This window comes from Rutilus rutilus (genome assembly GCF_951802725.1).
Source record: "Rutilus rutilus genome assembly, chromosome: 9".
Lineage (NCBI taxonomy): Eukaryota > Metazoa > Chordata > Actinopteri > Cypriniformes > Leuciscidae > Rutilus > Rutilus rutilus.
This window is the reverse complement of record NC_140223.1, coordinates 44397777-44411567: the sequence shown is the minus strand read 5'-3', so window position 1 is coordinate 44411567 and position 13791 is coordinate 44397777.

The following is a 13791-nucleotide window of genomic DNA, read 5'->3' as shown; positions in this document are numbered from 1 at the left end:
GTGTGGTCAAGAAGGATGCTCACGTTCTTTTGGTAGTTTTTCTGGTTTAAGAAAGCTTCTTAATAAGTGCCATGGAAGTAGTTTAGTTGATTCTGTAGAATATGATCTTTCCTCAAAGTACTGTCAATACAAGTAATGTTTCTCATGTTGAAGAGTCGACTGAATATTTAGTGGCTGAGTCACAGTTATCTTTGCCATACATTGTAAATAGTTGTTCAGCTGTAATTTCTGATCTAAAGGCAGCAGGTGTTGGTCAAAGTACACTGAATTCTGTAGTGATTTCCATGGAAGAGATTGTTCAAGATATCCATCAGCATGCTAAAGAGACAGTAATAAAGCATGTATTTAGTAATGAAAGAGAAACGGAAATGTGCAAGAAAGTTGAGGCGTGTTTTGAGGGGTTAGAGAATCCTTTCACAATTCTAAATTCGGAGTACAAGAGATCCAAATTTATGACTGACAAGTGGGAAATAGTAGAACCAGTTGAATGTGTGATTGGTTCAAGATTTGACACAAGACGAAATAAAAAGACTGGAACATACGATCAGGTAGTAGTTCAAGATAAATTCATGTATATTCCAATTTTATCTACACTGCAGTCAATATTTAAAAGTCAGTATGTTGCAGAAATGTTGCAAAGCTCAGCTGCCAGCGACTCTAGACTGAGAGATATTTGTGATGGATGTTTTTTAAAAACTCACCCCCTGTTCTCAACTGAGAAGCAGACAATACAGATCCAGATGTTCTATGATGACTTTGAGGTCGCCAACCCTCTGGGTCCTAAGCGAGGTATTCATAAATTGGGTGGAGTATATTTTACTTTAAGGTGATCAGATCAAAGCAGGATTTTGTTTTTTTTCATGTCGACAACCTGCATTACCCTAGGCCTTTTGACATACAAATGTCATATGGAGGGACTGACACAACTCTCCTTGTCGTGCCATATTGCTTTCTCTGGTAAGAGAAAAATGTTTGTAAAAAAAAACATTGTTGTACATGTTTCTGTCAGATACAAGGCATTGTAAATTCAATGTTCAACTCAATTCAATGTTATAATGCTTTTTCACAATAAATTGTGAGTTCTGTGATCTAGTGTTATTGTGCTTGTTTTTATTTGGATAGTATTGATAGTTCTATATAATTCAGTAACACTGCATCTTATGATTTATATATATATATATTTTAAAACACTGTAGAGAAATAAAGTAAACATTACACTTAAAGTGTCACTTTTTTAAGTAAAATTGTAGATAAATTAACTCTATACTGTGTAATCATATTACTCTTAACAGTGTGATTAAACTACAGTGTTAAATACTTTTACACAATTCATTGTTATTTTTTACTCAATATTGAGTAGAATTAACTCTAAAAACTTGACACTGACCAAAGAGTAAATTTTACACTGATTTCGAGTGGGACCAAATGTTATCTGAAACAGAGTCAAATTCAACTCTTTAGGAGTTAAATTAACACTTCTGTTTTTACTGTGTAGCATGTCCTTAACTGTACCAGCCTCACTCTTGCGCTTCAGAAAGTTTTTTGCAACTATCACTTCCTCTGACTTAAGTTCAATATGGTAATGCAGAGCCAGTGCTGTCAGATGAGGCTCAGGTTGGACTGCATGCCTGAATTCCATTGAGCACATCCTCATTCACACCAGAAAACACCTCTCAAGTTCACAGATCATTCGGTCCAGACAAGGAAACAAAAGTTTCCTCTTGAGATCTTCAGACTCTGAAGAGCCACAGGTTTCACTGCCCACACCACAAGTTGACTCAACAACATATTCATCCATTCTCTTTGTCTTCCGCCTCTGTCCTGAGGATGATTCTACTGCTATCTGGTTTGCCTCACACATAGCTATTGTTCTGGAGTACAGATCTGCAGCAGTGGTATCACTGCGTTTCTGCTTCATGGTGTCAGTCACTGCATTTTTGTATGTCACTGCTTGGGCAATGTCAATGGTCTCCTTCTGTAGGTATCTGTGTAAACCTGCTGTTACAGACAGGAGAGTGTGGAAAACCATCAGCAAATACACTGAGGAGAATTTACTGAGTTTTGCCCTCAATCCAACTGCTGTAGGTGTCTTGATTGTGGAGAGGCACTCAATGATAGCAGGGAAATTATCAATCACTGCAGTCACTGAATGAAGCTGGCATGCCCAGCGTGTAGTTGACAACTGCACAAGTTCTCTTGGCTGCAACCCTAACTTCTTTTGAGTGTCCACAAACTTATGGTGGTTTACAAGGGAGACACTAAAGAAAGAATGGAGACTTTCCAGCATGTTGAAGAACTCTGTGGCTTCAGAGACAGCTTTGCATTTAACTCATGTGCATAGCAATGCACATAAATTGCCTCAGGGTGCTTTTTTTTTTAAATGGGCTTGTACACCCCCAACATCCCCACTCATGACAGCTGCCCCATCGTAGGTCTGTGCCACACATTTCAACTGATCAATTCCCTTCTTTACCAACTGATTTTCAATTGCAGCTGTTATCGAAGTAGCATCAAACTGTGACACCTCTGTAAGGGCTAGGAACCTTTCTTTGACGGCACCCTCAACAGACACGTATCTAACACAGTGTGCCAACTGTTCTGTCTTTCCATCCCTGGCCTCATCAGCCATAATGGCATACATATTTACTCCCTTTATCTCACTGATGATATTTCCTGTTAGTTCTTGTGAACAGCACTCTATCATCTCATTTTGGCTATCAGATGAGAGGTACGTGGTGTTTGAAGGGGCTGTGTATCTCTGCAAGAAGGGATCAAATTTGGTCAAAAGTGACATGCACTCTAGGAAATTGCCTTTGTTGTGACTCTCATCTGTTTCATCATGACCTCTGAATGCTATGCCTTGCTTCCCCAAGAAGCAGGTTACTGCCATAATACGCTCTAGGTACTGCCTTCTTTCACTAATTTCAGTGGTACTTGCTGCCTCTATCTGCTCTACAACATTCCCTTTTGACAGGCTTGCTTTGTAGCTGTTCCAACAAACCACACTGTCCTTATGTGATTGTTTCATGTTTTTGAAACTTGCTAAGTGCCTTTTGCCAGTTATTAACTCCATCATTAACAAGTGCATCCTTTCTGACATTTTTGCCAAATACCCTATCAAGGAAAGCAGAAAGCAGCATTTTGTCTAGCTGAGTATTCCAACCATCTGAAACTTTTGAACCACTGTTCTTGAAAGGCTCTTTTTTGTGTGCCAAACTGAGTATGAGGGTATTGAGACAGCTTTAACTGTTTAGGACCAGTGTCCTTATCCCCTAAGTCTGAACAGCTCTCTGTCTCTGCTGCTTTGGCTTGGTGGTCTCTATGATGGACTCCATCTGTCTCTTCATTTCTTTCACTAGTCAATTCCCTCTCATCCCTTATGGACTCTCCCTGTTGTTTTCCTCCTCCTTTATTATGAAAAAATGTGGTGTAAAATAATGTTACAAAAAGTAAATGTAATATAGGCTACTTAATGCTAATAAGTTAGTATAGGAGTATGAGTAGTTACTGTTTTGCTTGCCACTATTCACTATATGTCAATTTATTGTTGTTGTTTCCTCACCTGGTTCTTCCTGCATGCTCTCCCTTTCCCTTTCTCCTTCTCCATCTCTTTCCCTAGGCACTGACAATCATACACAAATATATTGTAGGCAGGAGAGTTGAGGTCAGTTTGTCATGCCACAAAAATGTTATGGAGACCATTTACAGATTCTAAGGATATTATCAAAAGGCATTTTAAATGTCTTTATTATTATTATTATTGGGCTTAGAACCTTTTTTAAATCACAAATTCCTTTCACAAGAGAAGCTGTATTCTCCATTGTGGATTTGAAAAAAATAAAATAAAATAAAAGCAGGGGACCATTGCCTAGATAAGTAATTAGACCCGCTGGTCTAAAATAGTCCGAAAATAAACACTTATTATAGGTGTCCCATGGTGATTCAGGATACTGACTCCAGTACTCACCGATATGGTTTTGGAATCGGAACAACTCTAGGTAAAAGGAAAGAAGTGTGAGACACAGCTTTGGAGCAACTTAGTTGATTCACAACACTACATAACGGGTTCTCACTCTGCGTGTGTTTCGCGCTGGATGACGGTCGTGCTGAGCGGTGCAGGTACAGAGGAGAAGTAGAAGAAGAGAAGAGGATGACACCATTTGCTAAGCGGAGATGTTTTCATTTTCATCCTTAACACATACATTTTAAACCACAAACTACTGAGTATGTTTTGGACATTATTTAACCTTGTCAAAGACGAACAAAATTTTTAGAATAACATTTCTTACTCCAAGTTTTAGGGGTGCTGAGCTCCTTTTTAGGGGTGCTGAAGCTCCCCTGAAAAGAGGCTAGCCTCGCCCATGCTGTTTAGGCTTTTTAAAAATCTTTTCTACCTTTTCACTGCAATCTACCCAACTAACATGAATGTCCTCCTCCTGCGTTTAGACACTGAGACTGTGTTAAAGTGCCCCTATTATGCCATTTTAAAGTTGGTTTGGAGTCTCCTACAACAGGTTTACATGCATCATGCAAGGTAAAAAAAAACTGTTTTTCTCATAATATACATTTGCACATCATCACATTTTCAATGATTCTCAAACGACTCGTCTGATGAATCAATCTCTCTAAATCCCTCCTTTCCGCGAGCTTCTCTGCTCTGGTTGGCCAGACGGCTCAGTCTGTTGTGATCGGTTTACCGCGTACAGCGCGCGTCGAAAACAAAAATGCCCATTGCCATAACAACGTCAGCTGTCCTGAGGCTTCCTACAGCGTAAACTAAAGACAGTAACGAACAATGACGCCGATTTTACCATATCAATCCGAGAGCGAGTCCGATGATGAAACACTGGAAGATCTAGTTCCCTTTCGAGAACGGTCACTTCGTATTGCGTAGCTATATGCAGTGGGGAACTCCTCTCCTCAGACTATTGAAGCCTATATGTAAAATGCAGTGCAGCTGCACAGCGAGCACAGAGAGTGTCTAGCTCACTCATTGGCTGTGCTGCAGCAACTGCACACCCAATGGCGAGGCGCCTCAGAGAATGCCAAAATGGGCGTGGCTATGCCTATAAAAGAGCCCGTAATTCGCCATTATAGCAGATTTTCTCTCCTTCAGTGACACCGCCGTGGAAACAAGCCTTTTGCAGCTAGAACGAGCCATCTGTGAACAGCAGACAGCACCTTCACTCACCCAGAAGCCGTTTCTCTTCTGTCGCCGTTCTCCTGTGGCCATCCGGCGATCTACGCATATCCTTTTCTGCTTTTCTGCTACTGTGTGCTCGCCGCTGCGACACTCAGTCTAAAAGAGAAATTTCGCGAGCGTTGTTCCAAATGCCTCGCTCTTCATGCACCTCGTGCGGATGCCAACTGCACGAGGCCGATGGGCACACGAAGTGCGTCACATGCCTGGGAACGGCCCATGCTGAGGCTGCTCTCTCTGCTAGAGTATGCCTGTTTCTGTGCTGCGGATGCGGCTAGCTCTCTGCAAAGATGGCGACGCCGCTTCTCCTGCTCTTCCTTTTCCCGCACTACTGCAGCCGAGGAAAAAGAAGCGCTGCAGCCAACGGCAGCCCGAACACATGGAGGTAAGCGAGCCCATGCCGGCCACGTCCCCGCGTGCCTCGCTTTCTCCGGCACAAACTCTGTCACTGGTCCTGTTCACGCAGGCGGACCAGCGCCCCTCTAGTCAAGCGGCGGGCCTCGTCTCCTTTGGTAGATCGGATGACCAACACGACGACAGCCTCTCCATTGCTGCATCTGAAGAGGAATGGTCGGGCTCCGTCGACCCCGCCCTTCTCTCTCAGTCAGGTGCCAGTGCTATCGCTAGAGTTACTGCACATCCTCACCGCGGCTGTCGCTGACCTTGGGCTCGAGTGGGCCTTGCCCGAAGAGCCCCCCAGAGATGGCTGGATGGCTGGTTTCTGCCTGGGTGTGTGGCAGGTCTTCCAGGCCAAGCTCCTCCAGTCCATGGACGAGACCCTGAGGCCTTCAGCGACCTTCGAAGAGCCACGGACCTAGCACTTTGTGCTACTAAGGCAACAGCGCAGGCTATTGTTAGGGCCATGGCCAACCTACCAGCAACCCCGACCCAGCATTGTGTTGGACCCTAGTCCTCCGAAGACCTCCTAGCAACAGGGGAAAAAAGAGAGGGCTCGAGTCTCGCGCTAGCCAGACCACCCTCAAAGAAAGCTCTTATAAATCTCGCAGCTCCCTGTTTAGCTCAGGCGGCTGGAGATTTCTATATTGTAGAAACTGAGTGCGCCCTTACAAATAAACGCTGTTTTCACAGCGATCCAAATAGAGCACATAAAGAGTATGTTTCAAACACACAACACGCGGGTTCCCGGTCCCCCTCCATTAGGTGGCCCTTTCCCAGTTGTCACTCTGACTTTGCCCAAGGCGCAAGCCTGTCCAGTCAGCCCCACATTAAATATGAGCACAAATCACAACATCAGGTCCCCCTGTGTTAGGCGGCCAATCCCCAAAAATGTGTCAAACCCTAGCCACAAAGGCCCAGGCCTGGAAAGCCATCCCTGGTGTGTTGAGTTGGGTCATGAACACTATAAAACGAGGTTACTTGCTCCAATTCGCTCGCAGACCCCCAGGGTTTCAGGCGGTCGTCGAGACTTCGGTGAGAAACAGCGTGGCTCACATGCTTCGCAACGAAATACAAAATCTACTAGCAAAGGGGGCGACAGAATTAGTCCACCCCAAGTCATTCGGGGTTTTAAAGCCGCTATTTTCTAGTACCGAAAAAAGACGGCGGCAACAGACCCATTTTAGACTTGAGACATCTGAAAAAAGTCCTCATGAGACGACCATTCAGAATGCTAACAACCAGACATATCCTCACGCAAGTTTGTCCGGGGTATTGTTTTTTTTTTTTATGGTGGATCTGAAAGACGCCTACTTTCATATTCAGATAGCACACCATCACAGGCCATTCTTGAGATTCACCTTCGAGGGGCAGGCTTATCAATACACAGTCCTATCGTTCGGTCTGTCTCTGGCACCTTGTACATTTACGAAGTGCATGGATGCGGCGCTTTCTCTCCTGAGGCATCTGAGGACATCTGGCTCATTCTGGCGCAGTCGAGGACCAAACTATTGGCACACAGATCTTTGCTCCTCAGCCATTTGGAATGTCTGGGGCTCAGAATCAATTTACCCAAGAGCAAACTGTTACCCAGCCAGAATGTAATCTTTCTGGGCACAGTTATCGACTCTACAACTATGAGAGGCCGGCTCACACCAGAGCGCGCTCTTTCTATGCAACGGCTGATAGCCTCCTTCAGGGCAGGCACGCACACACCCCTCAGGAAGTTTCAGAAACTTCTAGGTCTCATGGCAGCTGCATCACCAGTACTCTGTCTGGGATTACTGCACATGCGACTGTTCCAACACTGGCTCAAGCGCCGTGTGCTACGCAATACAAAGTGACCATTCTCGAAAGGGAACGTACTCGGTTACTAACGTAACCGGTTCCCAGAGAGTAGGGAACGAGTATTGCGTAGTCTGCTGCACTATTGTAACCTGTCAGGGTTTTGTCGCTTCAGTCGATTTAAACCTGCAATATTGGCGAATTATGGGCTCTTTTATAGGCATAGCCACGCCCATTTTGGCGGTCTCTGATTGGCGCGTACATCAGAGGCGCCTCGCCATTGGGTATGCAGTTGCTGCAGCACAGCCAATGAGTGAGCTAGACACTCTGTGCTCGCTGTGCAGCTGCACTGTGTTTTACATATAGGCTTCAATCTATAATAAAGGAGTTCTCCACTGCGTATAGCTACGCAATACTCGTTCCCTACTCTCAGGGAACCAAGGTTATGTTAGTAACCGAGTACGTTATTCAACCCGAACCTCCATCGCAAGGACGACTCGAGCAGGATGTTTCTCAGTGATACACTACTCAGTTTGAGGGACATTATGAGATGTTGCAACTGTAATTCCTCACCTTCAGCATTAACAAGTGCATGTCCGTCAACAAACCAATTATTTTACTTGTAGTAATTTATTTACCGAGTATTTTTGTAATATATTGCAGTGAACAAGTGGAAACTGTATCAATAACAGTACATGTGTACAATACATTAGAATGACTGATGTAACAAACGTTGGTAAAACAAATCTTGCTCCATGCTTAATCTTTCCTCTAAGTAGTGAGAACGACAGACAATCTGCATTAATAGACACAGTTTCAGGTAATAGTGGCCCACAAATGATTAGCAGAAGTATTAATAATGTTAGTTAGCCAGGTAGCAGGAGACCTACACAATATAAAACTCAAAACTACGTTTTTTGAACACCATCTTTCAAGAGCAAGCGGTTTGTGAACCCTGTATTGAACTTTTAGTAAAATAAAGGGAACACAGCAAAAGTTGCTGTGATATCATGGTAAAGATGAACTTTAACCACTGATTCTCCACATGCTCGTCCTTGGGCAGTAAACAGAAACTGGCTTTACCTTCACATTGTAGAGCACAGCTTCTCCTGGACATGATGCTGTCCAGTATCTACAGGAATCAGCTGCAGTGTTTGAGGTTCAAGTTTTCCCTGGTGTCTGCGTGGGCAATATGATAATGTTTCGTCTTGACGTCACAACGAAACGGCTTATGACTCGTTTGAAAAACTATTCATTTCACTGACTCAGAGCAAGGTTATTTTCGTAAACGAAAACTGAAAGTAAGACTAAAACTATTGGTCAAAAAACATTTTCGTAAACTGAAATAAAATGAAAAATTCATAATAAATGAAAAACTAAAACGAAACTAACAACAGTTACTGAAAAATTAACTGAAATAAAATGAAAAATTCATAATAAATGAAAAACTAAAACGAAACTAACAACAGTTACTGAAAAATTAACTGAAATAAAATGAAAAATTCATAATAAATGAAAAACTAAAACGAAACTAACAACAGTTACTGAAAAATTAACTGAAATAAAATAATAATTAGCAAAAATAAATAATCGTTTTCATATTTAATAAGCTCTTTACTTTGGTGGAAAGTCTGACCTGTGGCTGTTTAGGGAAATGCCTGTATATTGCGCTTCACACGCGTGCAGTTGCTGAGGCGATTAACCGCTGCCTGTGACGCGCTCAATGAAGGACCAGCGAACACGTCCTAAGCGGCTGTTCATAAAGTATGCGTCTGTGGCAGTGGAATGGGAAATAATAACTCAAGGTAATGAGACGCAAGTTGAACTTCTTTTAACTTGAGCGCAGCGTTTTTAGAATGTCCTTTCATTTGCGAGACGCGGGTGCAACAGCAAAACAAGTCCGTCAAGCACAAACATACCTTTAATGTAGGCCTACTACTGTATGCTTCATGCTTTCATGAAGGTTGACAGGCTGAAAGGTGCTGTTGTTATCTTTGTTTTTACAAAAGATTTTCTGCTAATAATTTTATTATCCATGTGGAGACATGTCCCGGGACACTACACACACACACACAAGCGCGCATACACAAACAGACACACAAGGTGCGTTCCATTTGACCGTAAGTGGACTGCGAAGTGGACTTCACAGGGTATTCCGCCATCTTAAGTGAGATTCCAATCCGAAGGGAGCGAACATGTTCAGTTCGAAGGGCACTGCGCACGGCATAGGGAATAAGGGAACATCGATACATCACTTCACAGGAAGTGGAGAGCGATGAACGCCCAACTGTCATTTCGCGCACGTCATCACCAGTCAGAACGGTCATAACTAACGATGGAGGAGTTTACGTATGTGTGTAAGTTCATACATTTCGCCATTGTTATACAAATGACAGTATTTTTAACGGTTATTGTTGTGAATATTAGGCTACATATACTATTTTTGATGATTATAATTTACCTCAGTGAATGCAGCCAGCTTAGCTAGTTTGTGAAGTAAAGTGATTTTATTTTAGGTAGTTGTAAAATAGTGCAATATAATTGTAAATATATAATATAATAATAAAAATTAAAATATGAATATAGTCCTATATATATTTATGTTATATCATAATCTGCGCGACCCCGTCGTTGACTTTCTTTGATGACGTTTGCAGGGCGTTTCAAATGAGCGGTTATTGTCCGTGAAGTCCACTTCAACTGATATACTGTGCTCAGGGAGTAGGGGAGCAGTGAACACTGCGTATGGACCCTGTCGAATGGAACGCACCTACACACTCTGGTCCACTATCTTTGTGGGGACTCTCCATAGACGTAATGGTTTTTATACTGTACAAACTGTATATTCTGTCTCCTTACACTAACCCTACCCATCACACACACACACACACACACACTAAACTGACCCCTAAACCTACCCATCACACACACACACACACTAAACCGATACCTAAACCTACACACACACTAACCGATACCTAAACCTACACACACACACACACACACACTAAACCGACCCCTAAACCTACCCATCACACACACACACACACACACACACACACACACACACACACACACTAAACCAACTCCTAAACCTACCCATCACACACACACACACACACACACACTAACCTGACCCCTAAACCTACCCATCACACACACACACACACACACTAACCTGACCCATAAACCTATCCATCACACACACACACACACACACACACACACACACACTAACCTGACCCATAAACCTATCCATCACACACAACTTTCTGCATTTTTACATTTTCAAAAAAACTCATTCTGTATGATTTATAAGCTTGTTTCCTCAGTTTAGGTCCCCACAGTGACACGAGTCCTCATGAGTGTGTGTGCATTCAGGTTTAAGTCCCCACCGGGATAGAAAAACATGTACACACTCACACACACACACACTCATACACTGCATAGATACTTCATTATTTAATCACACTGGCTTCACAGTAGGTTGTGTTGGCTGTAGTCAGATGAATTGAGCTGTTTTTTTTTTTACGTACCAGTGTCACTCACACACACTAAACTATGTTTAACAAGATTTCATATTTAATATGAATTAGTTTGTCTGAAATTTTCATCGTTTTTTCTTTTCTTGTATAGCCTACTTTTAAGTTCCATTTATTTGGTGCGTTGTTCAATCTCAAACCATTGTTTTTATTTTTACTACTAAGATGTCTGCACAAGAGTTAACTGTAATCTCGGCAAACATTAAACTTTTCTGAAATTATGCGTCTCGCTTTGGTCTACCCTGGAAGTGTTCTGTTTGCTCTGCTAAACTATAATTACTAAACCTAAAACTGAAACTAAATAAAATAAAAACTAAATAGAAATGTGTTTGCAAAATAAAAACTAAACTAAAACTAACAAAACCATTAATGAAACTAACTAGAACTAAACTTAAATTTAAAGCAAAATTGAAACCGATATTAAAATAAAAACTAATTAAAAAAAGCAAAACTACAATAACCTTGACTCAGAGTCGACTCTTACTTTTGAAAGACAATAACTTTATATACGGTGCACTTTAAGACTTTAAACTTTGCAGGATGTTTTCATTCACTAAGAGCTATGTTACACACTACATGAAAGGTCATTTTCAAAAATCCATAATAGGGGAACTTTAAGTTTTTGGGTGGAAAATAGTTGTTCGCATGATCATTTGATTCCAATTTATATACACACTGTGAAGTACGTGATACAGATTGGTATGGATGGCACTTTCCCTATGGTTCATGATCTGTTGTTTATAGCATCCAGTTTTGCATAATGACCCTATGGCAGGTTTGATTTGTACATGCATCTACTTTTCATAAGAATGTTTTTATACTTCGCATCTTTGTCGATCCCTGGTACAAACAATATTCTTACAAACTGTAATGGTACAAATGACTTTCTTTAGGTGTAGTTCTCCACCCCGGTGACAATGGACTTTTGTTGAACTGACCACAATGTCTTTGTGCAACTGAAACTGTTAGGAAATATGTTTCAGGGTAGCGAGACACACCCGTTTTTGTGCTGCTTCACTTCTCACTGATTCTTGAGATAAGGGACAAAACATGTCCTACACACAAAAGCCCCCTTTATGTTAAAAATATAGAAATTCATCAAAATAAAAATACTTAAAAAGTTTCATCTAAAGGAAATCTGGATACTCGGGACATTTATTACTTTTTGAATAATTATTTACATTTTAAATAATTTTTTTAGTTTTTATTTTAAATACATGCTTTATTCTTGGAAAATACATGTAATTTAACCTGTCCTCAGCATGAGGTCACAATGTAAAACTGCTAAATAATGTGTTTAAAATTGCAACAAATTCAAAAATATGCATTTAAATTTAAAGGCAGAGATCTGTCATGACAGTTTCCCACTGCTTAAGTCATGCAGGTCGACACGAATAAATGTACGTAACTGATGCAGTTTAAAGACAGGCTACAGATCCTTTGGATTCACATTGGGAATATTTCTGTTGCTGATACAGGGCGGCACATAATAATGTGAGCACCATTACACTCAACCTAGCATGCGCTTCTTGTGTTCTGTGAGCTACTGGAGACCCAGAATGAGACGCACTATACCGCTAAAAAAAAAGAAAAAAACAAACCACTAGAAGAATTGTTTAATTAAATGAAATATTAGTTTAGAAATTAGTTATTAACCTCAGTTGGACCTTTGTCGATTCCCTCAGTATTTAACACCGTCAGGAGAAGGTTTCTGTTAATTTTGAAAGAAATGTTTTATTATTTTTTCCATTTATTGTGTTAAAATACTAAAACATCAGCTGAACGACATGGTATTATGTCTGATTTACCGCAGAAAATTGGTTATATGTTTATTATTAAAAAGGAGGGTAGAAAATTAAGGAATTTAGGAACTTGGATTGTTCGTAATAACCCTTAACCCAGGAAATCTTTTTTTATAGAATGTATTTTTTTCACTTAGCTACTTTACTAAACACCATTACTAAATAATTGAAGACTTTACACCGTTATTGGATGGGTCAAATTAAAATAGCATGCTTTTTAATGTGTCTGACGAAGTACGTTTTTAGAACAAAAATATTTTCCATGTTTCGTCCCTTATCTCAAGAATCAGTGTTCTGTTCGGAGTTTGATCCAAAATGGGAATAACTGATCTCACATCTTTTTACAATATATTACTTGTCATCTCTTCACAGGTGTTGGGTCGTCTCTTCACAGGTGTTGGGTCATCTCTTCACAGGAGTTGGGTCATCTCTTTGCAGGAGTTAGAGTCATCTCTTCACAGGTGTTGGGTCATCTCTTCACAGGTGTTGGGTCATCTCTTCACAGGTGTTGGGTCATCTCTTCACAGGTGTTGGGTCATCTCTTCACAGGTGTTGGGGTCCATCTCTTCACAGGTGTTGGGTCATCTCTTCACAGGAGTTGGGCCATCTCTTTGCAGGTGTTGGGTCAGTCTCTTCACAGGTGTTGGGGTCCATCTCTTCACAGGTGTTGGGTCAGTCTCTTCACAGGTGTTGGGGTCCATCTCTTCACAGGTGTTGGGTCATCTCTTTGCAGGTGTTGGGTCAGTCTCTTCACAGGTGTTGGGGTCCATCTCTTCACAGGTGTTGGGTCAGTCTCTTCACAGGTGTTGGGGTCCATCTCTTCACAGGTGTTGGGTCATCTCTTTGCAGGTGTTGGGTCATCTCTTCACAGGTGTTGGGTCATCTCTTCACAGGTGTTGGGTCATCTCTTCACAGGTGTTCGAAAGTCGAAAGTCTATGGAAAGTGGAGACTATCGAAAGTCTATGGAGAGTTGCTAGACTGCAAAAATACATTTTGCTGCCGCTAGGGTGCGTCTAGATTTCTAGGCTAGGAAAATGGTTGTCCATGTGCAGGATTGAAAATCCC